The sequence below is a fragment of the Martes martes genome, assembly GCF_963455335.1.
Source record: "Martes martes genome assembly, chromosome: 3".
NCBI classification, from domain to species: Eukaryota; Metazoa; Chordata; class Mammalia; order Carnivora; family Mustelidae; genus Martes; species Martes martes.
Window position 1 is genome coordinate 184,127,977 of NC_137890.1, and position 27,141 is coordinate 184,155,117.

At 44.5% G+C, this 27,141-nt stretch overlaps 1 protein-coding gene across 4 annotated transcripts in view; it reads right to left on the reverse strand.

Annotated features, from left to right (window-relative positions):
• SPATS2L (spermatogenesis associated serine rich 2 like) overlaps nucleotides 1-23,258 on the reverse strand; it is a 164,994-nt gene extending 141,736 nt beyond the window's left edge. For 2 of the 4 annotated variants that reach the window (XM_080798279.1, XM_080798274.1), the window contains exons 1-2: nucleotides 23,124-23,258; nucleotides 1,160-1,209 (exon numbers count right to left, since the gene is read on the reverse strand). The gene's annotated coding sequence lies outside the window, so the exon portion shown is untranslated. Of the gene's footprint in view, nucleotides 1-1,159; nucleotides 1,210-22,586 lie in introns of all 4 variants that reach the window. The other 2 variants (XM_080798277.1, XM_080798273.1) reach the window with 1 other exon arrangement.
• Between the last annotated feature and the right edge of the window lie 3,883 nt (nucleotides 23,259-27,141).

The following is a 27,141-nucleotide window of genomic DNA, read 5'->3' on the forward strand; positions in this document are numbered from 1 at the left end:
TTTTCAATGGTGATTCAGAATTCAGATATGAGGAAGTAAAATTATTCTTTTCCACTCATGGAAAACTACCAACTCCCACCAATGTTAATGGCTCTTTTCAAAAAGTTAGTCATCTTACTACTAAAGTTTCAGGGTTATTGAAAAAAAAAATCAAGTTCAGATTTAACATTCATGGAAATATTCAGGTGCAGTGAGACCTCATTCATTTGGTCTACCTCAGTTCAGAATTTAATCATTTGGCAGTGTCCAGACCAGGGGTGATCTTTTCACAATGAATATGTGGCTTGCTAAGCAAATTAATTTAAACAAGCAAGACTACTGGGGGGAAAATAAAAATATTTCAGGTAAAGTATGATAATCAAAAATAACAACATGCTTTCTGTACAGCAAACACTTTTGATGTACCCATTCAAATACTAATGACTGATAACAATAATAATTACCATTTAATTAAATGTCAATCTTGTACAGTTCAGGTTACATACATGAGCTAGAAATATCCCAACAACTCTGCAAGATGGGTAGAATTATCCCCATCTCAAAGAGGAGGAAACCCAGGCTCGGAGAAGCAGGTAACATGCAAATACTGCATAATTACAATGCAGCCAAAGAAGGGTGCAAAGCCAGGTTGTCTGGCTCAAAAGCCTACACCCTTCCACGCCCACTCAACACTGAGTGAGCCCTGAAGACAGCACGACAGACTTCTAGAGTCTCTGGACCAAGTTCTTCAACAACAGCGGCAAAAAGAGAATCCCTACAAGAAGGGATAGCCAGGCAGTCTGGCTCCAGAAATCATCCTTCTTGTCTGTAGAAAGAATGATTCCTTTATACATCACAAGGGCATCTATAATATCCCTATTGGTAGGTGGAAGTATTTTGCATGCATGAAACTACTCAGGAGAAATGCACAGAAATACTGACGGAGGTGGAGAAGGGGGATACAGGCGAGGCAGGAGTGCCTTGGGTCCACTGCCCCTTCCCTACACCCCATCACATGTGACTTCAGCCTACACCCCTATAGACGAGAACTGGCGTGGAGACCCTGAGGGGCTGCCAAGGGCTGTGATGAGGCCTCTGGGAGTCAGCGGATCGTGCAGGGACAGCTGGGCCGTGGGCAATAGAAGAGAACATGGAGAAGGGAAGGAACATCTCTACTTACCCAAGAATCCACGGAGATATTCCTGAAAGCAGCCTGGATTCTGGAATGCTCTAGGAAAAAAGTAAATGTGGGAGGTCAGATCTCACATTCAGCAGGCAGATCACCCTGTTCCATCACATCCCAAGCACAGTATCTGGAGTCAGGCAGACACGAGATTAGTCCTTCCTTACCTACTACTTCATGGCTGTTAGGGAGATTAAGCTCTCTGTGCCTCAGTTTACTCAACTGTGAGAGGGGTATAAGAACATTACCCTCCTCACAGAGATGTTGAGAAGACTGGATAATATGGAATTCATGCCATGAACTCAAAACACAGTAGTTTTAATAAGTATAATAGCCAACATTTATTGTTTAGAAAGTGCCCAGCATTGCGCGCTAGGGCTTCAAATAGGCTAACTCTTCAACACCCTGAGGTAGGCACTAGTGCCACTGGCATTCTGCAGATGTGGAAAATGAGGCACTGCAAGCTCACATCACGTTTCATCAAAGCGTACTGGGTAAGCGGTGGAGTGGGGACATGGGACCCTCTGGCCCCCGAAGCAGGATGCTACGCAGTGATATCCTGCCTAATTCATTACAAATAAATGTTAGCTACTGTTATTATTACTGTTATGAAATTCTCCTCTCCAAGAGATCGTCTATAATGTTCCCGAAACCCCAGGGAGCTCACCATTTAGCTAGTCACCACTCAGGCACACAGACAGGTGCTGGGATCCTAAGTCACTAAGCCAACAATCACTTCAAGTGTCCCCCGAGATGCTCTGTGAAGCGCTGTGTGGGGCTGCAGGGGCTTGGGTCTTTGATCCTGGAGTCAGGTCAACCTCCGTGAAGCGAATGGAGAATGCCAACAAGGAGGCAGCAAGGAAAGGCGGGAGAGGCTGTCAGGACACTGGGTACCATACCGGGCTCTGGCCCCAGCTCTCTGGCTGGCCTTCTCCAAGTCAGCTGACCTCTCCGGGTTTCATCTTTAAATGAGCGGACTGACCTGCGATTCTAATTTTCAATTCTATTCCGATTCCCTTTCTTTCCGTCTGACTAACTTCCTCTTCACAGTCCATTTTTGAGAGAATATGTTTTAATTCTTCATTCATCCAACACACATCGACCGAACACAATGCCAGGCACTGGGAACAGCGCTCAGGTTATCAACACAAGACTTGGCCTGCACTCTGTAATTAGCTCTGAGAGCAGGATCCAGTCCCATCAAGGAAATCTTGGCCATGAGAACACCAGGGAAGGTTGCAGCCCTGAGGACAGCTGTGCACGCCCATTCTGGCCTATCTGAACCCCGGGAAGTGGCCCCAGTGAATTCTGCACCAATCCAAAACCGGGGTCCCACAGTGGGGGAGGGGGTGCCGTGCTAAAACGATGGGGACAGATCAGAATGTCTATGGAAAGTAACTAGACAACCAGTGAAATGCTTGGGCTGAGGGTTTTTAGGTTTGTTTTCTAAGAGTAATAGTGTTGTGTGCGATAAACCAAAGAGATGAGAACTCATTTGACACTTGACTTGACTTTCTTGACTTTATTAAGGTATACTAATGACCACTTCGGTAGCAATCTTTGATGTATGTGTGTGTGAGTGCACACGCGACTGCTTCTTTGAGAAACATTAACTTTGACACAAGATGCTACTGACTTTATTTAAAGATCGGTTCATCACCCTTAAACATGTTTCTTTCACAGAAACTCCTCGGAGGGGAGTAATTCCGCGAGTATAATACTTCCATTAAAAAGACATTGATTTTAAAATATGCTTTTCAAGCTTTTGACAAAAACAATTTTTTGATTTTATGAACTAAAAAGGGCAAACAGTGGTGTGGAGACAACGTAATAAATAACATGAGTCGTCAAATAAGCTATTAAACATTTATAGATACAATTTTTAATACAGACTTTTAAACATGCCCCAGAATGTCCATCAATCTTTGATATGGGAGGAAGTAGCATTTTGGCAAAGTCTGTCTCCCACCACAACAGAAGTCAGTACAAGATGTTTATGGTTCTTAAAGAGAGCAATGATGGCATTCTTTGCGGGGTGGTTAGACATTTTTAGCATGTAATTTTAGAAGGCAAAAAATGGGAGAAATACAAAAAATGTATTATTTCGATAGGTATTCAGGTAAAGTACCCTGTGCATGGAAGTCTATAGAGAATTTGGTGCCTAAATTGGCCCTGAAAGAGATGCCAAAAGTGTTTTAAGCAACATTGTTGGAGTACATGCATAAATGTCCAAGATGACAACCGAGGAACAATACTCTGTCGGATATATAAAGTAGAGCTTTCTTAACCTTGGAAAGAAAAAAGTTAAAAATTTAGTAGTGATGACCCCTGGATAAAGAATTACAGGTGTTTTGTTTTTTTTTCCTCTTTCTTTATAATGTCTCTGCTTTCCAAACTTCCTATAATGAGCATGTGTTACTTTAACAATTTTTCTAAAAAAATGTTTTTTCGATCTCATGATGTATTATGGAAAGTCACCTGATATAAAAAGTGAAAAGGCTTCAGAATCAGACAAACTTGGGTTCAAATCCCTTTCTGGTTTGGTGCCCTCAGATAAGCGACTCGGCAGCCCCTGCTGCACAGAAAATGTAAGTAATAACACGTGTCTTGAAGCCCCATTTTGTCTCCTAGAAGTGAGATACTGTAAGTGCTTAGCACAGAGCGGGAGCCCAGGGAATGATAATCACACTTCTCTCCACAATACACAGGGAAGGAAGGCCTCTTTGATGACAGTAAATAAATTTGTTTGTGTTTATAAATTGACTTCAGGCCATCTGTTTAGAGAAACACCGGGAGTTTTGAACAGGTAACTTTCAGAAATCTTTTCATAGTTAAAAGTTCCAAAAAAGAAGAATGAGTTTTTACCCTACTCTCCTTTCCCTCACACTTATTAGGATCCTACAGTCTAAAACTCTTGGGTTCCCTTGTACCCGCTACAATGCTGCCATGTTCAGAGATCCTCTGGTTGGGATGGGTGTTAGGGGAAGGGGAGAGGCAGACCCACTAGAGCACAGAGAAACCACAGCTACCACAATCAAGATCTTTTCCATTTTCTCATTCCTTATGATTAAAGTGAGCAAAATAAATTATGGGATTGCTTAAATGAGGGCTGAGGGACAAGATTTTTTTTTTTTTAAATGCTAGCTACGTTGATGTTTTCATCCTATTCAGCTGAAGGTAGGGTTATGGCAAAATATATGTACTCAACAAAATATGGCTGTTGGGGATATGCTGCCATCGGATATATGTTGCTGTACCTTGACTACAGGAAGAAATATTGATTTAACTGGCTTTAATATCAAGTCCGGTATTTGTTGACACGTGGAAATGAAAAATATCAAAACCGTGAAAAGCTTGATATATAGGTCAAGTCCCATTTCAGCTCCCTCGGAGGGACTGCCCAAAGTCTTCTGCTGTATTGGAATTGTGTTCTGGTGATGCTTGCCCCAGTCACAGATAACATGAATTTTCATTATAATGGGATTTGCTACATAAATGAATATTGGTATAGATTTTTATGTAGTACAATTTATTGTAGAAAGTACAGCCAAAAAAAAAAAAATCACGTGTTTAACTTCTCCCTTTTCCCAATTCTGGAGGCATATCTCGCTTTCTACCAAAGGCATGTAATGTTTTCTCCTTTTCTGATACCTCCTTATTCCTCTCCCAGTGCCTAGAACAGAGCAGATACTCAGGAAATAGCTTAATAAAATGAAGAAATGAGCTGAATAAAATGTGGTACCAAAGCAAATGAGGGAAATTCAAAATAGTTTCCAGTGTAAGAGAAATAAATTTTAGAAATTGATTCAGAATGAGTATAGCAAGCAGGTTTAGCCCTTCCCAACTAGCATGCTCAAGTCATCCCAGGATCTGTGGGCCCTCACGTGGCTCCCTATTGCTAAACGGTCTTGTCTAAAACGTCCAGCGCCCAGCTGACACACTCCCATCCCTGGGGAATGCCACAGGGACATTTCAATCATTAACTGCCTGAAACACCTTCATCGGAGTCCTACAGCCCCTTCAGCCCTAAGGCAGCTAAGGATCAAAGTCTGTCCTTCTAAAGGACTGAGAGAAAGGACCACCGTGACCACCTGGGAGGCAATAAAGGCAGAGAGGTTGGCCCACAGCAGCCGAGGAAAAGGGAGTCAGCACAGCCCCAGGATTGGGAGTTCCTTTGTTACAGCCAACACTCAGAAGTAGTTTCTGTGCCCTTAACCGGGACATAATAAGGGCTGCGGGAAAAACCGAGAGAGACTTCTGACGAACTTGCTGGACACTGCCCAGTGTCAACATTCTTAACCTCTTGTTCTCTTTTCTTTTCCCCTCCAGCAACAATGATTACTTTAATAATCAAAGAGTTTCCTATAACTTTTTATAAAGCTACCTATATTTTTTTATAAAGCTAGTCGGAATATGTTTTCCCACCTTACAGTTCTTCTCTTAGAGTCTTTTTTTTTTTTTTAATTGAAAGCTACAATAATGCATCAAATATCAAAATTTTCTATCTTCTGTCTTGGGACAACGTAATAGATCTAAATGCCTATTTTCACAAAGGTTGTGTTCAAAGGAATCACCTATTGATACCAAGGGTTTCCTTCCTTCATCAGAGGAATAAACCATGGGCATGAGCTTTGAGAGACTCCAAGCAAGGGACCCGGGGTTTCCAGGGCAGAGAATGGGCCTATCCCATTATTACTGGATAAAGCATGAGGAAAGAGGAGGGTCTGGTGAGGCTAGCCCCAAGAGTGGTGTATTTTTGCATACATTTTACAAATATTCCCATTATTCATTTGAAAATATTTCAAAGGAAAATTGGCTTCTCCGCGAGAGGGATGACCCAAGGCCATCAATTCATAACTTGGAAACGCATCACAAAACCACTTTTGAGTTAAACACATGGTTTGCTCAATACATGTAATCCTTCATATGCCCCTTGCCTGGGCACCAGTCGTTATCTCTGTATGAGAGCTGAGGGAGCTGAGGGGCAGGGACAGTCAAGCAGTCGGCCCTGGGTCAGACAGCTACTACGCAATGGAGCCACGTAGTGAATCCAGTCTGTAGACTCATGTCCAATTCTCTGTTTGCAGTTACAATGACAGAGCCCAAAGCTAGTTTGTTGGGCCCTTTGCAGCTAGGACATTACCATGGGGGACATCCTCTCAACAGGTCAAGTTGGTGGTCATGTTCTGTCAAGATCCAGACCTTTTTAGTTGCTTGGCTGTGGGCGACACTGTTTATCCCTTGCAAGAACTAAGATGACTTAAGGAAAACTGGAACAATTCTAATGCAAGAATGTGTAAGCTCAAAGGCTATAAAAATTCAAGAACTCAAAACCAAAGATAGCTTTCTTTCTTTCTTTTTTTTAAGCAAAGATAGCTTTCTTGACTACACAATAGTTGGTTATAAACTCTGCAACAAAGTACCTTTTCAATGTGAAATTTTACTACTAGGATTTTTTTTTTCCCGTTCATTTTTACTAAGAACTGAAGCCTACAAAATGACAAAACGGGATTACCCTATTAAAAGACAACTTCAATTGTTCCTTTGTTCTAAGAAACTGTGTTAGGTACTGACTGGCAATACCTACACCTTGATCTTCATATTAATTATGCATTTTTCCTACAAAATTGACTGCCACACTGCATGCTGTAAGTCAGATTTGAGAGCTGCCAAGATAAATGTTCCGAATGGCTGACTTTTTAAAGACAACTTGTCAGTTCACCGAATAATTCTTTGGGGGTTTATCCCAGTATATTCCATGGCTCCCCTATACCTATACCTTTAGCAAATATTATAGCTCTTTCCGGATATATCATCTTATAGCTAAAGCTAAAGATTTTTCTTTTCAACCCCTTATATAAAAGTAATGAAACTTACAATTCCTTTTGACGCCATCAATTTACTTTGGCTGTTATGATCACTTCATTCCTATACTGATTTCTGTGAAATATTCTGATTCCTAGGCAGAGAAGTCATTTTGGCCTAGTCCATACCACTAAAACAAAGACGACCTTTGTATTATTGACTAAATGAATGTTTTCTTCCCGGAGGTTCGCTTTCATCAAATAATCCTATCGATGTCTTATTTCCTTTAGTTAACACCTTATTTTAATGAGATTTGATTCCAAAACATATAAGAACATACGCACACAAGAGGTACTATATTGAGGAAGCCAAGAGTTCCAGCCAAGTGTCCTATCTTTGACGTGGTACCAAGTGACATTTTGTAAAAAGCACAATGGTAACTATTCATTCAGCTCGCCTTAAAAGGATAGGCACGGACTGCATGCCAGAATGAAGAAGCTTAAGCTTTGAAATCAGACAGCTGGCTTCAAATACCATCTCCACCACCATTATCTCTATGACCTTGGGCAAACTACTTATCTCCTCTCAGAGCCGTTTCATCTGAAAAATGGGGGTAACCGATTTGCCTCAAAGCGGTTGCGGGAGAGGTAAACAAGAATTTTGCTGTTAAAACAAAACAAAACAAAACAAAACTAGCATACAACCTGGTATATGAGTACACACTAAGGAACTGGTGGGTCTTTTTCCATCTAAAAACTGCCATTAGTGATTCATTTGGAATCTGTTGTCTGTGCACAAGAAATAACGTAAGGGATATCAGTGCTGGTGCTCTTTATGATGGCAAAGAACGGGATACGACCTAAGCATAGGGAAATGATTGCATTAAGGTATATTCATACACTGAAATGTATGCAATCATTCCAAATATTTTTCCAGTAATATTTTATGACAAGGGAAATTGTTATCCTAGAATTTAAGTGAGGAAAACAGACCAGAAAACCTGTATAACAACAACAGCTCACACTTACTGAGCATGGACTATGAGCCATGTACCATGCTATGCATTCTACATGCATTACCTTATTAATTCTTACAATAAACTTATTACATGCATACTATTATTATCTCCATTTTATAGAAGGAGAAACTGAAATTTTGATAGTTTGGGCAATTTACGGGCTCTACATAAGAAGCATAGCCAGGACTGGAATCTTAAACTGTCTAATTTCAAAGCCATATTTTTTTTTTTTAAGATTTATTTATTTGAGAGAGAGGAAAAGTGTGAGAGCACGTGGCGGGGGAGGGGGCAGGTGGAGAGGGAGAGAAAGAATCCTCAGGCGGATGTCCCGACACCGGGCTCAATCCCAGGACCCTGAGACCATGACCTCAGCCCAAATCGAGAGTTGGCCGCTTAACCGACTGAGTCACCCCGGCACCCCTAAAAGCCCTTTTAACTACGATGTTACACTGATTCTTCAATACAAACTTCCTAGGTCCACCAGGAGGCTAGTTTAAACACACACAAACACGCACAAATGTAGGCACACATGCATACCCAAAGCCATACCACACAGGCACACCAGATGCTAGCAGTGACAATCTCTGAGTGGTGAGATTTTGGCTGACTTGTAATTATTTCTTATCCATTTCAGTATCTTCTCCAAATTCAAGGAGTATGCGTTGTTTTCACAATCAGAAAAAAAAAAATTTCAAAGAAGAAAATGTGTGAGAGTACTTTGCAAAATGTAGAGTATTATACAAGCGGTAGTATTTTTAGGAAGTGATGGTTTGTTCCTTCACTTACAGATCTGAGTTCCTCAGTGCTACTATTCTTTTAAATGATTTTTTTCTTTCCACTGAGTCCAAGGTAAAAAGTATGTGAGAAACTATTTAGAATATGAATACAACCAAATATAGGACAGGAAGCACCATATGTATACTTGACAGACATGTGATACTGACACAAAAACTCAAAGAGCTTGTGTGTGGTGGGGGGTGGGGTGGGGCAGGGACATCTTTTCAAATAATACAGAATTTTCCACTTAGCGAAAACACATCTATTAGTGACATGATGCCATCAGCGCATTCTCTGTCATGGTCATGTTAAGTGATACTGTCATGGAGCCATTGACGTTGACACCAGCACACTGTTTGGACATGCCTCAGCCTGATTACTGTCTATTCCAGAAGGTGTGAATATAATGATGTGTTGGAGTGACACCTAAGGAGTGATTTCCTGTCACACCACCAATTCGTTTTCGGAGCAATGATTCTATAAAGAGAACTGAATGATGGACAAAAAAGCAATTTCTTTGAACCAAACAAGTTCAAATTATAGACGAGGGATGAATTTATTTTACAAAATTGTTATTTTTAAATTAAACGAAAAGTAAGAGTCTTTAGGTATGCTTCCAGACCATTTTTCAAAAGAAAAACTGATTAATACCATCTAAAAGTGACTCCAAATTAATCGTTTCACTTCATAATAGAGGTTCTATGATTGGCATTACGTGGATCAACAGTGATAGCATTACTGAGGCATTTGACTAAATTACTTCCTGACTCTATCCTCTTAGGCAGTCTGGGGAGAAGAAAGAAAATGCAAGTGAAAGATTATCAAACTGGTTAAGAGAAAAAAAACAAAACAAAAAACCCTAACAAAATTCACATATTGATGCCAAGTCTCTTGTAGAAAGTCACAGGGCTGTCCCGGTCGACATTTGATCAATGAGAGAGAAAGTACAATTCTCAAATGTGTAATTAGTAAGTGAAAGAAGTACCACTAATAAATTGAATTTTAAAAAATTAGAACTCAAAAATGTCTTGTTAGAGAAGAAAAATGATTCAACAGAAAGAGACAATATGTAACAAGGATAAATGTAGAATCGTCCACACAGGGTCACATAATTAACTGCACAAGTACAGAGTGAGGGAGACGTGGCTTTGGAGTAGTTGTTTTAAAAAAAGACTTGGAAATTTTATTTGACTTTGGACGTAAACCAACAACGTGCTGCCCTAGATTTAAAATGGAGGCCAGCAGAATATTTGACTGGATTAATAAAAGAAGGGTGTCCTGAAGGAGTTTGTTTCCTACCGCTTAGAGAACTCGGGAGGAGGGTGTTGAGTTCAAGATCCTTGCTTCTCAAAAGGCATGGGCGGCACGGCGGGTGACTAGAGGAGGGGTGGCAGGATGGGAGCTCTCAGCCGAAAGAGCTGGGACCCCACGTCTGCCTGAAAAGGGAAGGTCCGTTGGCTGTGGTCAAGTATTTGAAGACCTACTACAAGAAGGCAGTACTCTGGGGCACCCCAAAGGATAAACGGAGGCAGATTTCAGCATTTTCATCTGCCTGTGCTTCATAGTGAGTCTGATCCAACCACACACGAGACAGGGTCCACATCTAGAGGCGCTTCAGAAATATTGCGGACGACTGTCCGCACAATTCCTCAGCACAGCAAAATTGTGAAGTCCTCATTCCTGGCAGGGTTCGAGTGGCAGCTGGCTGACTAGGATACTTAGTCAGGAATCCTGCATTTGGGGGGAACGTGAAAACAAAAAACCACAAAAAAACATAGCACCCACTATCCCTCTGCAACACACATCCTATGCCTCTAATTTCACATTCGTAACTTTCATGAAGACAGTCCTAGGGCATTTATGTAAGCAATATCTAACTATGCCTGCCTTGATAAATGAGAAATAACTATAAATTTAAATGCAATCTGGAAGAGTCCAGAAGGTGAAATTCTACCAAAGTTTGGAAATTATAAATTAATGTTGTCATGGCAACCCTAGCTGATATCATCCAGTGCGGCTGAAACCGTTCTTGCTCTGGGACTATCAAAACAATAAATGGGCTTATATATTCAATGTCACAAACCGGCACTCAATAATATTTTTAATGCTTTCATTTTTTAATTGTTGAGGCCGTTGATTTGCATTTTTCTCCTTGAGTGTTCACTATTTTCACATGACTCTACACTGAGGCTCTGGTGTTACGGGGGGTTTGTCAATTGCATCCAGAGTCGAGGAAGTCACTGGGAGCCCCGTGCATGCACTGAATCCAGCCCGCCGTGCACACTTCACAGGGGAAGTAAACAGAAAGGACAGAGACTTCCTAGATCAGGACGTTAGGAGCCGCAATAGCCAGAATAACATCTTCCACTTTCCTCCTAAAAATTATAAGGCTGCCCACATTCCTATAATAAACACTCATCGATCAGAAGTGGCAGTTGTCAGATCAGACCATCTCACTTCTGTTTATGGCTCTTCAATAAATGGGTTTTCTTGGTTCTGTATTAGCAATCACTGTAATGTATGAAAGCCAGCCCACACTGAGAACATTATTGCCTCCAATCAAAACCATTCTTCCCTTAGTACACTATAGCTCTTCCCCCTTCTTGTAAGCAACAAAGACGACAACAAAAGAACTTCCCAAACACCCACAGTTAAGGAAAGAACAGCTCCAACAAAGTAAGTGTGAAATCTGTCCCTGGTGTCTAATTTGTCTACGAGTCTTCCTTTTCACGGTATTTTAGTGACTTCCTTTATCTGTAATTTATCAGCAAAGAATAGAAATAAAAGTTTATTTTGATGGCAGCGCACCTGGCTATTCAGAGATCCAAAGACTTGCTTTGTTTTTTCTTATGTTATCCTGGCAGAGGAGGTGAACATGCCCTTTTTCCATGCCTTCAATGCTGTCCTCATAATCCCAGATGAATGCTTGCACAGATGCAAACCATCAGGTAGGACTGGCGTTGAGCGAAAGGCAACTTCCTTGTGGTCCTTTTTCACCCCTGGATGGGGGAGATCTGGGCCCCTCGACCCAGATTACTTATTTTCCTCCTTATCAATCTCAGGGAAGGGTCCATCCAAGTATTCAACCGAAGGAGCACGTGTCCAGCACGTGTAAGTTACCACTTCCCTAGCCTTTGCATTTTAGGCCCTGCGGCTGGGCTCTTGATACCTCCTTTTGTTTAGTCACAACAAAACATGTAGGTATCATTGATTTCACCTCATATATAAGAAAACTAAGACTCAGGAAGATTAAATAATTTAAATAATATAGACAGTCAATTACATAAATCAAAACCAAGTCTTTCAAGTGCCAAATTTGTCCTCTTTTTTCTGATAAGCACTATTGATCTTAGGAAAGGGAACAGAGTTTGTATGTAGGCTTTCACATACCAGAGAGCAGGAGAGAGAAGCTCTTGCTATCTGGAGGGCCCTTTCGAGCAGTATGGATTCTGAAATCACACTGTGAAGGCTGCTACCCTTCTCGTCTACACAGGAGACCAGACTTCCCACTGGAGACAAAGAAGTGGATGTATCATAGTTTAGGAAAAGTCTTCCCCGTCGCTTCCCAAGTTGCACATAGGGTACAAATGGGATCCAGAGACCAGTAGGGCAGCTCATTAGTCAGCAGTGTTTGGTGTCAGGGGTCTAGAACCAGGTAACAGCCAGTATCCAGGCAAGCTGTCAAACTCGCTGAGTTTCCTGCCCACTGCTGGCCGGTGTCGGTACCGAAGAGGCCTGGAAAGGAGTAGCGGGGACTCAGCCTAGGGCTTGTAGCTCAGCAGTAAGACTACCGTCCTAAGAAAGCTCGGATAAATATGATGGGACCCTTACCTAAGGCAATCTGGGTTTCTTACACTACACACAAGGCAGGGACCTGGGAATGAGGGAGACAAAGTGAAACCTAGGGTACAAAGTGAAAATGCGGTTACCCAAGACTGAGGCTGAGTTACGGCTTTCTAAGTAAACTCCCCGGGCAAGGCAAGCTGCAGCGCCAATCCCACGGGGAGTCCGTAAGGAACGGATGCAAGGGAGCTGCGACCCTCCTGCAAACGGCCTGAACGGGTCCCAGATCCTGCACATGGGAGAGCAATAACCACACCGACTTGGTCACCATTTTCTCAGGCCATTTTCTGTAGATCTATGTCTTTCAAACATGAAACTCTCTCCTCAGGAGAATTTTTAGACACATGCCTAATATGCAGACACAGGTAAAAACAACTGCGCAGGGGGATTCTTCCCTGAACCAAAGGGGGCTCGACAGAACACGCTCTGCGGACAACCAGGAGAGAAGGCGCTGAGTCACTCTGCCTATCAGACTTCGCTGGAATCTGATCCTGCTCCATTTTTCCCATGATAGTCATGGTTTCTTGCCCGCACCTCCAGGTTTCTCCCTCCTGCCCCAGCCCGATAAGCTCTGGTTTTCCTACCACTGGTCAGCTTTTCTACTGTGAAACCATAAAGCTCTGCACATCTCCTAGGACACAACATGGTACCTTCTGGGTCTTTCAGACAGCCCGTGTGCCCTTCTTCCAAGCCTCGGGGGCCAACTGATCCCCGATGGCTGCCCTCGGTATCTCAAGGGCTCTCGCAGCTGTTGTCAGATGCACAATGACTCTGTGCCCTATGTACTGTTAAGGGTCGAGACCCACTGGTTCACTAGTTTGTCCAGAATCCTAGAGCTAGACAGTGGGGGAGCTGGGCCTTAGACCACTGGGAAAGATCAACGGCAGGATGGGGTGTCTCAGGGCCCTGTGCAGGACTCTAGATGCCACACAAGTCGGGGCCTCTCGGGAATGTGCCTCCACTTACCCTTCCCTTGCTCCCATTGTCAATCTCAAACCCTCCCTCTGGCACACAAGCATCCCTGCCTCCCACTCGCGAGGGCGACTGGGTAGCCAAGGAAGACAGATGTGCTATCATCACGATTTCAGCCCCGTGCACACTGCGTGTGTGACTCCGGGCTGCAGCCTGCGCAATCTGTCTCTTTGATTCTGAATCTTATCTACAGCACTCGTATCTCTGGATTTAAGAATGGAGCAATAGCCGCTTCTTTGTACCCGTAGGGCTGACTTAATCATTCAACGAGCCCATGGGCTTGGCTCACAGAGGATGTATCTCCTGGGAATGAAAAGATGTTCCCTAACAATGCTGTCCAATACAATGAGGATGCAAGCCACATGGGTAATTTGAATTTTTCTACTAGCCATGGTAAAAAAAAAAAAAAAAAAAAAGTAAAAATAAACACATGAAATTATTTCAATAATGTTTTATTCAAACTGCTATATCCGAAAGATGTCTGTTTCAATATGTAATCAATATTTGAATTTGTTAATGAAATATTCTACATTTTTTTTCTCACAGAGTCTTTGAACTGGGGCATAGTTTACTCTCACGTCACATCTCAATTTGGACTGGCCGTACTGCAAGTGCTCGAGAGCCACACGCAGCTAGTGGCTGCCGTACTAGAGAGCACAGTTCTAGAATCTCTTCTCTGTTTCCATCCTTCCTCTCACCGCTCTCCTGTAACAACTCATTTCCTCGAGTAGGGATGCTAGGGCCCCGGGCAGGGACCAGGATCATTACAGAAGACTTTGATACACACACGGAGGGAGAACCCGGATCACAAAGGAGCTTTTGTGCCATGCTAGGGAGCTTAGATTTTATCCTGGAGAAGCAGTGACTCTGCTGAAGGGTTTTAAGCGCAGAGAGCCGTGATCAAATTTGCCTTTTAGAAAGGCAGCAGTGTGGGACACGGACTGGAGGCAGGCCAGGCACAAGGCAGAGGGGCCAATGCAGTGATCTCCAGAGAAGTGAGGAGGCCCTGCACCAAAGCTGTCATGGTGGTATGAGTTCCAGACAGGCGATGGCAGATTCCAAAGCCTCTGAGAAAGACGGTTTCGACGGGGCTTGGTGGTCAATGAAATGGAGGGGTTGAGGAAGAAGGAGGAATCTAGAACAACTCCCAGATTTAAAAATTGGTGAAGTGGGTTTCATTGATTCGGAGAGAAACTACATTAGGAATAGGCCGCAGGGGGAAATCAGGAGAGAGGAATGACTCAGAAAACGGGTGGGCCAAGTTTCCAGGAGCGGAGAGGGATCACTAGGGCACACAGGTCAAAAATCGGAAAAGAATCCTGAATGATGGACCTGCCAGTGTGAAAGTCAGAGGTGGCCGTCATGAGAGGACAGGGTTGTGGGGGGCTGTAGAGAAAGGGGAGAAGGGGAGGTACAGGTGCTGCGTAAGAACCGATCCTCCTACCGAGAGGGAGGAGTGGGATGGAACCAACCAGACCAAAGGGAAGGGCCAGGGAGATTCTGCTGGTCTCGTCCTCTGTTTTTATAAAACATGAGGAGACTTACGCATGTTCATGCACTGAAAAAGAAGTTTGGTTGAGCCCCAGAGGAAAGGAGAGGTTCGAAAGCAAGGTCCCCAGGGAAGCAAGAGGGAATGGTGTCCAGAAAGATTAGGCTCAATAAAGGTAAGGAAAGGTGTGAGGAAGATATAAGGAAGATATAACATTACCGTCGTGAAACTATTTTTCCTTACTTAGGAATAGAAATGAAATATAATTATATAGGAAGGCTTTTTAAAACTAGTACTGCATACCATGTATAAAATCAGATAAATGCTGAGCACAGAAGTCACTTGTCTCCTGGAGCCCCAGATCTGTGGTCTTGGTATATATTTCCCCTACTTTTGTGCTTTACCTGGATCACGTTGGTTGCTCAGGAGAGCGACAGCGGCTCTGTATAGCTTGTGGCCTCTCCGGTTGGTCAGTGTCTGTGCTGAACGGATAAGTAAATATTTCAGTATCACCACGAATTATCTGTCAGAGCAGTGTTGAGAAAAAAGCCCGGGCTTGGGGGGACCAGGCACCAGACAGACTCCTCTGCCACTTACCAGCTTTGCAGATTCAATCAAGTTATGTAATTTTCCGGACTTCTGTGTTTCTCTCTCTCAAAAAGATACCTAATCCCTACTTTGCAAGACCACCATGAGGTTTAAATGAGATGATCAGTAAATGATACCTATTACGATGGTGGTAACTGTGTTCACTTTGTTCTGAATTTTTAGAATTGGGTGCCGCTGCTCAAGAAATTGTGCTTTGCAGCGATCAACATCTTGAGGCTTAAGGAGAACTGAACCACCAATCCTAGTGTTTGGAAAGACCCTAAACATCCTAATGGCCGCAGGCGCCTGGATGGCTTAGTTGGTTAAGTGGCAGACTCTTGATCTGGGCTCAGGTTGTGAGCTCCTGGGTCCCGAGACTGAGCACCCCCTTGAGCCCCATGCTGGGCTCCACACTCGGAGCCGGCTCGAGGAATCTCTTCTTCCCCCTGCCTCCCCACCCCACTCACTCTCAATTGCTCGCATGCTCTCTCTAAAATAAATGAATCTAGGGGTGCCTGGGTGGCTCAGTTGGTTGGGCGTCTGCCTTTGGCTCGGGTCATGATCCCAAGGTCCTGGGATCAAGCCCCACATCGGGCTCCTTGCTCAGCGGGGAGCCTGCTTCTCCCTCTGTCTGCTGTTCCCCCTGCTTGTGCTTTCTCTCTCTCTCTCTCTCTCTCGCTTGCTCTGTTGTCAAGTAAATAAAATCTTCTAAAAAAAATAAAATAAGTAAATCTTTTAAAAAATATATTAAAAATCCTAATGGCCATCCAATGTTCGTGTCCTTTCTCCATCACAGTACATACTCAGTCTCGGCCCTCAGATGCATGACCTCTGCTCGACACCGAACTCGCTGCTCAACCTTTCTAAGCTTTGGTATTGCCCTTCAGTAAAAGGGGGGTAATGAGGGTTTGTACTTGAGAGCACTGTTGTGAGGATAAAAGGAGATAAGGCATGTATTTAAATGAGACACTGTCTGTTACAGTGTGTTGCCTGCATACATTTTGGCGTGGGGGGCGGGGGGGGGGCTTAGCCACCTCATGAAACAGCACAACCCGTAATAGGACCACCTTTCTTACGCTGACCCCAAATCTGTCCTAGGTTTGCAGTTCGTGGGGGTAGCTCTACAGAATCAGAACTAGGGTTCTAGAGAACGGCACGTTTCCTCCTTTACTGAGCTCTCCTGGGTGCACTGGGCAGCGCCTCACAGCCGGCTGGCTCCTTGGGGCCAGACCTCTCCCTACATAGAGTACTATTAAAGTTTCAACCTTCAGCCGTGTTTCCATAATGCAGGAGACCTTTTGCGTGTTCTGAACAAGCTGGATGCTACCCAGGAATGCACTGGTTATATTGCTTACAAGATTTATTTTGGGCTTTATATCATGGGCAGTTCAGCACTTGGCACCAGAAGTAATTATAGCAGGGATCTGTATATCCTTCACGTTTCATTATTGAACACTGCAGCCCACCAAGGCCCAGGGGAGCTCCGGTGGCGGTTCAGCTCAGGAGCAGGGGCAGAGACACAGGGCACTGATGTTACAGTCGCCAAGTGGAGAATGCCTGGCCCTCCCTACCCCCCGCCACCATCCCCCCCCCCCCGTATTCCCAATAATAGCTACTGAAATCTTTCAATAACAAGCCCAGGCAACTGTCACTTTAGAAAGGACCCACCGCCACCCAGCAAAAGGAAATCTTCCCTTCTGAGCTCCCTCAGACCTTTGTTTCCGGGTTACACGTGTCATTTCTCCTGTTAAGACTGTAAACTCCTTCCTGGCAAAAACAGGGTCTTGGATAAAGAGAGTCTCATTGAAAGTTTAAAAGAACTGAATTCTATCCTGAATACAATATGGTGGTGTGGCAACTTCCCCCTACTTACCTTTCATCCCTGGATGGATCCCCAGATGAATTTTTTTTTTTTTTTTAATTTACAAGGAAGTTTTAAAATGAAAAGGCTGGGCAGCCCCTGCAATACAGGGAATTTTATGGCCGATTAGCTGAACTTGGATTCAACTGAGGACTCCAGCCTAATTGTTTTAGGTATAAAATCCTGGCATAAAGCCTGAATGCTTTTATTTTTGCTCGCTACTGAGACCCATCACTCCACCTTAAAATAACGACAGCCTCCTTAATTCCAACTCACAACTGCCAGCCTCCATCATTATCTCGACTCTGGAAAATGCCGAGGCCTCAGAATCTCACAGCTGATGAATGGAGAGGCTGATTAGAACCACGGAAGAAAAATGGGAAAAAACTCCTTGACAGATGTCTCCCTTCAAATGCCTGTCCCTTTTATCTAATGTCAACATTAATTTCTATGTTAACAAATATTTATTGAGGTCATGACTAGGTGTCAAGCTGCAAGCTAGGCTCTGGGGACATAATGGTGAGCAGGACACAGGCAATATCAAACCCCATCATTTACAAAAAACTCACCCTTACAGGTTATTGATTCTACTGGTACGCTTTCAAGAGTTTGCTATGCTAGAGCCCTGTAGATGGTTCAAGGACAGCACACGGGGTCCATCAGTGCCCTCAAGGAACTTGCAGTCTAGTTGGAAAGGCAAGATGAAGCATATAATGGCACAGGAGAGTATCTGATGGTCTAAAGGGATGGTGCGGACAAACGGGCAGAAGAAGAAACCAATGAGTAATGTGGTCAGGCTGACTTTAACTCGGAGATGGTTGTTAGGTTAGAGGAAAAAGGAAAAGGCCTTCTAAAAGGCAGAGCATGAGCAAAAGGGCACACAGTCATCTTAGAAGGGCAGTGAGAGCCAATTACCAGAAGAGAAGTTCATGTTGGAAAGAAGGAGAAAATAAAGTCCGTAAGTCAAATCTGGGCAAGACTGTGGAGTATATTAAAATCTGGTTGAGAGATGGGACTGAAGTTGGGGGTGGGAGGTGATGTACAGAAAGAACTTGAACTAGTAGCAAGAGCACTGGCTTTTGAATCAGATAAACCTGAGGTCAACACAGCCTTCCTGCAAGACAGTCCTTGGATAGGAGTTGTAAGGAGAAGAGTTTAGGAAGGCTGATGTGGAAGCACACTTAGTGGGAGAACTCATTAACCAAGAGACCAAGACGTGGCCGGCTCTAATCATCCTACAACAGTGATGGCCAAGGACCAGAGCTATCGGGGACAATGAGGAATGCAGAGATGTAGGGACTGGCTCAGAGAAACTATTACAAAGGAAAAGGTAACAGGTCTTGACGGAGTTTTACTGAGGGAATGAAAGGAAGAGGAGTCAGGTATGGTCCCTGGGTCTCAAGTCTGGGTGATGAAGAGAATGCTGGGTATCAAGAAAAGGGAAGTCTTTTCATTGTGAAAGGAACAGGGTTAGCAGAGAATCTGAAAGGTTTGTTATCAGCCATGCAGCGTTTAGTCTCACAGCAGGACACCTGCCATGAAAAGTCTATTAAACAGGTGCATAAATGGGAACAGTACTAGAGATAAAAATGTACGTGTTGTAAGAATAGCTAACACCATCACATTTAAGAATATTTTATTAGAAAATAAAAATACTCGCTATTAAACAAAAATAATGGGTCTGATATAAATAGTAGAGAGAAATACATTTTCGCAGACTGTTTCTTAGTTCTGGTACTTAGGGGATCCTATCCATTACCACAACACTGAACAAATAAACTTCTGTAGAAATTCAACATATGGCCTATTTACATAACAAGCATCACAACTCCAAATTAGCCATTTTGATGTGTCAAGGAAATAACACCTTCATAGCAGACTACTTCAAAAAAGGAAAGAAAAAAAGAAAGGTTTGTTTTTCTTTTATAATTACGTATACTGGGTTTTTAACTGTTTGTATCAGGAAAATTGTATTTTAATTGTGTGATTACACTCGAAGGCAGAACAGTGATGGAATGAATTGGTTAGCTGAATTATGCACAATCATTCAGAAATCAATAAAGAGACTCCATCACTTATATCTTTCCATATCATATAACTGCCCTCATGTTCTGTGCCATGCTGATAAAAGCGACTATTCTCTGTGTACGAAAATTGTTAACAGTCCTATGATTCCATTATCAGAGTCAGGAAAGGGTCTACGGAAGATGACAGGGCAATGGGTGGGCAATATCTATCTATTATGTACAAAACCCACTCCACTTTCAACAATGGCCAGGCAGGTGGTGGCAGCTTGGATCTTACTATAAGCAACCTCAACTTCTTCCATTTCATCAAATCTATAACCAAAAGTTCTTGTCCTGGCTCCCACCATGGGATGCTGATTAAGACTGTGTAAAGATAATAGAAGAAAGACCACCAAGGCACCTTTCATACATACACCATAAATGAATAGTCATGGTTAATGCCAGTACAATTGTATGATCACAGACTGAGAAACTGATAGAAGTAAGAACCCAAAATGAGACGTCTCTAAAGCTTCACTTCTTATGGCAAGTATTTCCATCTGCACAGCAAAATTGATCTACGAGATGCTTCCGACTGGCAGCACTTCAGAGACTGCGATGGTGTGGCCTAAGCATTTTCTTTCCCCGATCATTATGAAGTGGTAAAACAGCTTCACAAGCCCACAGATAGCCATCCCCACAATGGCCCCTTAAAAAATCAGTGGGAGCATAGAAACAATCAACTTAAGACTTTCATTAGGGAGCTCCCTAAAACGACATGAATACAAAAGAAGTTTATCATCCTGCCTGTCTAGATTAGTATGTTAAACTAAGTTGATTCCCAGGAAATAATTTAATATTTTCAGAGGCGGGCATTAAAGAGAGAAAGAAAATTGGCAATATACTCCTTTGCCAGATGTTGAGTTTTTACTATCCTCTTAAATATTCCCTGCATTCAAGTGATTTGTATTTTTATGCAAATTCTCCTTGGGGGCTAGGCTAGTGGTGTGTGTGTGTGTGTGTGTGTGTGTGTGTGTGTGTTTAAAGCCACGCAGGGGGGCGCCTGGGTGCCTCAGTCCGCTAAGCTTCTGCCTTAGGCACAGGTCATGATCCCAGGGTCCTAAGATCCAGCCCTGTGGGGCTCCCTGCTCAGAGGGGAGTCTGCTTTTCCCTCTCCCTCTGCCCCTCCCCCCTGCTTATGCTCTCTCTCTCTCAAATAAATAAAACCTTCTTAAAAAATAAAGCCATACAGATACAGAATTTGACATATTTTACATTTTCTTCCTTCATAAAACAGGTTTTAACAAAGCTTGAGTTTAATCCAAAACACTAGAGACTGCAGCCATATTTGCCATGGTCAAATAGAAAATCATTCCCGAAGTTGATTTTCTCCAGTTAAAGATCCAATAAATACTATCATACACATAGTTTTAAGCAGTACAGTTACTTGATAAAACTGTCCCCATGTATACAACACACTGCTTTCCAGTTAAGTGTCAGTTTTATAAAGCCAATGAATTACTTTATCCAGAAGGCAATCTTAGTCTTTATTTTCAGAGTATCTTTCACAATAATTGGATTTGTTACTTGAATATTCTTTTTTTTTTTTTTTTCAGAATGAAGCAATTTTGACTTCCTGTCCCTTCATTTCCCTGCCATCTTGCCCATCTGTTTAACCGCCAGAAAACAAAAATCAATCAGAACGGCAATGAATTGTTCCTCTAAGACAAACTAAAACGATGCCATAAAGGTCACACGACAATACTCTTTCAAATCTTGGAATAAGCCTCTTAATCTGCACAGGTTCTAAAATTTCGGAGACTTTTTTTTCTTACTTTTGACAGGACAGGCAAAAGCTTTTAACATAACATTTAAATTTTGTTTTAAAAGCAAGTGAAAAATACTACATACAACATTTTATGTAAGGAAAGAGGCTGTGTTTGAAGTTCAAGGTTTTTCACCAGTTCTCGAGCTACAGAGTCTGCAAAGGAAAGGAAAACGCTGCACAGAAAGATTCTCTAGTGTCAGGTCTCCAAAACCTTGCCGACGCTCAAACCAGGACTGCTGGGAACTGAAAGCTCACGAAGTTCACAAACACCCCCCATCCTCCGAGCCCCCCCCCGCCCCAGGGGAAGCCTCTACTCGCGAGGATGCGAAGCCGCGATCGCATCTCTGCCCAGGTGAAGTCTCAGCCCTTCACCGCCCACGTCTGCCGCAAGGATTAACCGGACAGCGTGCGGGCGAGCAGGGCCCATCTCCCGAGACACGCCAAGTCGCGGGTGCCGAGGGCGCCAAGATCGCTCTCCGCGCCTCCGCCACAACCGCCGCCGGGGGCTTCAGTCCGCCGCCGGGTCCCGAGCCCCCGCCGCCGCCCGCGGACGCCGGGTCCGCCCGCCCAGACGCGGCGGCGCGACCACTTCGTCCAGCGGGCCGGGCGCCCGGCGTCCGGCCGCATCACCCCGCCTGCCACGGCGGCGACTGAGCGGCTGCCGGGGGCCAGCGCATCCCGCTCCCGCCCGGCGCCGCGACGCGGGCGAGGGCGGGCTCGTCCCGGCCGAGGCGGGCGGCTCCGCGGCTCGGAGCGAGCGCGGTGGGCGGCGGTGGGTCTCCCTCCGCTCCGCGCGTGGAAGGGGGCGCTCGCACCGGGGCGGGCAGGCGAGGCACCGCGGCGGATTCAGATCCGGGGCGGGGGGGTCCACGTCGGAGCGCGGCGGCCACACGCTCGTCCCAGGCGCGCAAATGTGCGCCCGACCCGGCGCCTCCTCCCACCCGCCCGCTCTCTCGCTCGCGCCCGCCTGAGAAAGGAAGGACGCTGACCTCCGCGTCCGGTCCGCGCCGCCGGCCCGCGGCGGCGCCGAGCGGGGGCCACACCCAGCGCCCCGGGAGGCGGCGGGGGCTGGGCGGCCCAGGCTGCGGAACGCGCGGCCCGGGCCGAGCCTCCGTCCCGGCCGCCCAGGCCCCGCCGCGTCCGCCTGAGCCCCGCATCGCGGCCCCGGCCCGCCGCGCGGGGAGCGGGCGGGGGGGGGGGGGTCCCGGGCGGCGGCGACCGGGAGTCCCGGGCTTACCTCTGTGCGGAGCGCCGGCTGCTCTGTCCCGGGCCGGGGGACGGCGACCGGGGGCGCGGTCGCCGGGGGAGGCGCGGCGGCTGTGGCGGTCCCTGCGGCGCGGAGGGCGGGCCGAGCGGGAGCCGCTGCCTGGGCCGCGCGCCGTCCGGAGCTCGCCCCGTGCTGCCGGCGCTCGCGGCGGAGGGCGCAGCCAGCTCGGCCCCCGGACTGGATTCCTTCACTGACACAACTCCGGATCGGCCGGCTCCACGCAGGGACACTCCCGCCCCTCGCAGGCTGCCCCCGCCCGCCGGCCGAGCGGCCAGCCCGCCCCTCCGTGTCACTCACCCAGGCGCACACACCCCGAGCCGGCGCCCCTCGCTCCCGCTCGCACACACAGAGCTGCTCACGCCTCTCTCGGGTTTTGTATCCGCTCACACGCACGTTCTGACACAGATGCCTTCCCTCCACACGCCCTCCCTAGCTCCTTTTCCCACCCCACTTTCTAGAAGAATCCCCGTACAGCTTCCGCACTTTGCTCGCTTGCCCCACACCTACCTCCTCGCCTTTCCCCGAACCGCCACCTCACTCCAGCTGCCCCTGCTATTCAGAGATTTTGTCACAGCCCGCACGTGTTGCAGGAGAGTCGTCCTCCCACACCCGGGAGGGTGAACTTTGCCCCTCCTCCCCCTCACCCCCCGCCCCCGCCCCCAGCACTGTCTACGAATGCAGGATGCTTCTTTTAGAAGGTAGTCATGCTTTCTGGTCGGGAGCCAGGCTCAAAATGTAAACACGGAGAGCCGGTTTCCAAATGACCTGAACGACGAGGCGCTTAAAAAGTCCTGGGGCTCCGAGCTGTGCTCAGATCCCGGCTGACCCGGAGCGCTCCCGCCCCTCCCTTTCGCTGCCCGCTCACAATGGGCTCCCGGAGGATGCGTTACTCTAACGTGTGTAATAACCGAGTTCCAGATCGACACCTGGGCATCAGCCCACGGATTTCTACCTGGGAGTGCAGTAGTCGGGAAAGTAAAGGCAGTTTCTCAATCAGTATTCATGATGGAAGCACTTTAGATAACACAGCTCTTCCAGAGGCAGGAGAATGAAATGCAGGCAGCACTCCAGTTTATTTTTTGGAAAGGGTGACTGCTTAGACTTCCTTTTTTTTTTTTTTTTTTTTAAATACTAGTAACTGTTTCTCAGCGGCTCCTTGGATGTCAAAGCCCCTTACAAATATCAGACCAAGGTCAGTGAATGTCTCTCACGCTCCAAACTCTAAGGGGTTCCTCAGTGTACAGCAGTATGGTGTATCATTCCATGTTGAGGAATTCATAATCTGAAATAAAATCCGACACCTTTCTGGCAAAGTTCAAATCTGCTAACATCATGTGCCTCGGTTGACAAAGCACAGCCAGAATAAATGGAGGGGCTGAAAGTAGAGGAACTCATGTTCTTATGTGACTTGTGGTGTCTGTTCTTGTTATACTGGATTTGTATATTGATCACATAATTTAAACATTTGTAAGTGCTTTATAAGTGTTAACTCATTTAATCTTCAAACAATCCTATCAGGTAGGTCCGAGTTTTGTCCTTTTGTCCTTTTTTTTTTTTTTTTTTTTTTTTTTTTTTTTTTTTTTTTTTGCTGCTAAAGGAATTGAGGCATGGAGAAGTTAAATTACTTGCCCAAGTTATTTAGCTGGCAAACGGTGGAGTGAGGATTTGAAACTGTACAGTCTGGCCCCACCAGTGCTGTAGATAAGACTTACTTCCAGAAGCCTTATTACATAGAAATATGAAGAATAAATACCCCATTGCATATTAAATTTAAGAGTAAAAGATAACTTGTAGCAATTAGACTTAAGTTTGATGTACATTTTAGGTTCTGTGGCAAAATACATCATTTAATTGGGGGGGATTACCTCCATAATTACAATTCTAAAATGAATGATAAACTGTTTTCCTGGGAAGCCTTTGGAAATAACATTGAACTCAGTCTTCATTCCTTTCCTCTACCACTTCATACTCTTCCCAAATTGAACTTGTTTGGTAACATCGGAAAGAAAAACCTTTAAGAACTGAGTATCACCAGTGGGAAGAGTTTTCCGAAGCCCATACATGGTCTTTTGCATTTGGCGGCTGTTTCCCAGCAAGTAGGTAGTAGCTATAAGAACAACTGGCCTGTGTATTGAGAGCAAAATGTTAAAGCATTGAGTTGATGAAAAAAACAAATGGAGAATAGGAGTGTAATAGTGGCCACGGTACCACAGACTAGACTAAAATTAATCTTCTCCTGGGAATGGCCTAGCCCATGGAAAGACAATTATAAAGTCACTAAAGAAAATAATTATTTACTCTGGAAAAAATGAAAACTTCTTCTATTTCTGGGAGAGAGGGTTTTAAATGCTTATTAAATAGTATATAAAAACTTTCTGTGCATCAAATAATTCCCAAAGCAGTATTTTGATGAGTTAAGCATAAATGATTTTAAAAACATACATTTCTATAACTGCATGGAGATATAAAAGTTGAAAGAAATAGAATATGGAAAAAAATATGTATCAGTGTTTGCACCAGATATGGAAAATTTATTTGAAAAATATTATTTGAAATTTTGATCTGGGGGTTATCTCTCTAATACTAGTATGATGCTACGGTTCAAAATGATTCTCTATAATTATAATCCACGAATCTCTTTTTACTCTTTTCTAAATTAAATAGAACAGTGAAGTCTTGAGAAAACAAGCAAGAATCATAAGAATAAATGTTCTTTGAGAGATGAAAAAAGTATGTTAGTTTATATATTCTAATGTTTCTACAAAGGTAATTTGAATATGCGTTCCTCCATATTGTTGGCCAAACCCTCCATCCAATCTATTTAATCATAAGTGTGGGGCAATACTGACCTATTCTTCAATGAGGCTGACTCTTTCCCTGCAGTATCGATTTCAGCAAAATGCCATATTCCACCCCCTAGATTGTGCAGGGCTCCTGATTCTCTGGGCATTCAGAGCAGGGCTTACCCTCATGCAAGCACCTCAGATCCCAGAAGGCTGTTAGAGACCATGAGCAGTTGTCTCTATTACCATTTGGGCATCTGAATAAGTAATGGGGACAGAGAACGATTTTAGTTGCTAGGCTTTAATCTAAGACCACTAGACTACCATGCTCCAAACCAGTATTCAGACCTGCTGGAGAGTCATCATTTAGAGACCTTTGACTTTGACTCGGGGAGTGACTGGGCAGAATCTGGGTAATTTCTCTCAGGGACAAGATGCATGTGTTCTTTGTGTGTGAGTGTGACATGTATTAGGGCTGTCCACAAATAGTCTAGCCCTGCTTCTTTCGAAGCAAACAGTAGGATTGCACTTCTCCATCTTCCTGAAGGACGATGTAGCCCTGCAGCTTGCTTAGAAACGATGAGTATCAGTTCTGCGCAGAAGTTAAGAGCTTCATGCCTCAGCACACTCTCGTTCCCCTCCGGTACTACAACCAGCAAAGTGCCTGGTGATGGCTTCTCCATTGGATTGGAGTGTGCAACGACAATGAGCAATGTCGTCCATGCTCACCTTTAGTGGATATGTAGTACGAGCAAGAAAATCAACCTTGTTCTAAGCTACTGAGATGCAGGGTTTTTAATGTTTCTGCAGTATAACTAGCCTATTCTGATCAAAAATAGGAAGAAACAAATCACTGCAGGGTAGGCTGTGCCAGAGATTGGCTAATACTTCCACAAATCTGTTTCTCTTTCATCCTGGGGGCACAACTAATTCACATTTCCCGGCCTCCTGTGTAGCTCTGCGAGGCCACGTGACTGAATTCTGACCAATGGAATGTAAGGGAAAGTTTGATCCGCCACTGCCCCGCCCCACCCATAGAAAATCTACTAGCTGAGCTCTCGGTTTAATCTGCCACGTGGTGTCTCAGGAGTCTGGGTCTCTAGAACAAGAGCCAGCAAACGTTTTCTATAAAGGGCCGTATAGTAAACATTCAAGGCTTTGTGGGTCATAAAGTCTCTATCGCAACTACTCAACTCCGCTGTTTTATAGGAAAGCAGACTCTATGTACACAAATGGACATGGGTTGTATTCCAATAAAACCCTATTTACAAAAACAGGCAGTGGGTCACTGTGCCCTGGGTGGTCATTTGCTGACTACTTACCTAGAGGAGAGTAAAGATGAAAGGAGCTTGAGTCTCTGAGTCACTCTGTGGTAGCTACTTGCTGACCACCCACAGGGAATTGTCATCGGAGTAAAGACCTGTAGAGCTAAGTGTAACTCATACACTATCTTATTCCATATTCCAGAAAAAATTCCAGATGGATTAATAATAGAAAAAAATATTTTAAAAATGTAACAGACTCACAATATTGGCTACCTTTATAATATTAGAAAAATCATGATAAAAACTCTGGAAACTAACAGAAAAGATTAAACAGATCTGAGTACCCAAAAAAATCCCAACATTTGAAAGTTACCTAATGAGAGAAAATATATGCAACATAAATAAACAACAGGAAGAGGCTGATAAGCAGAACAACAAATAGCTTCTCAAAATCAACAGGAAAAAGAGGCAGCAAAA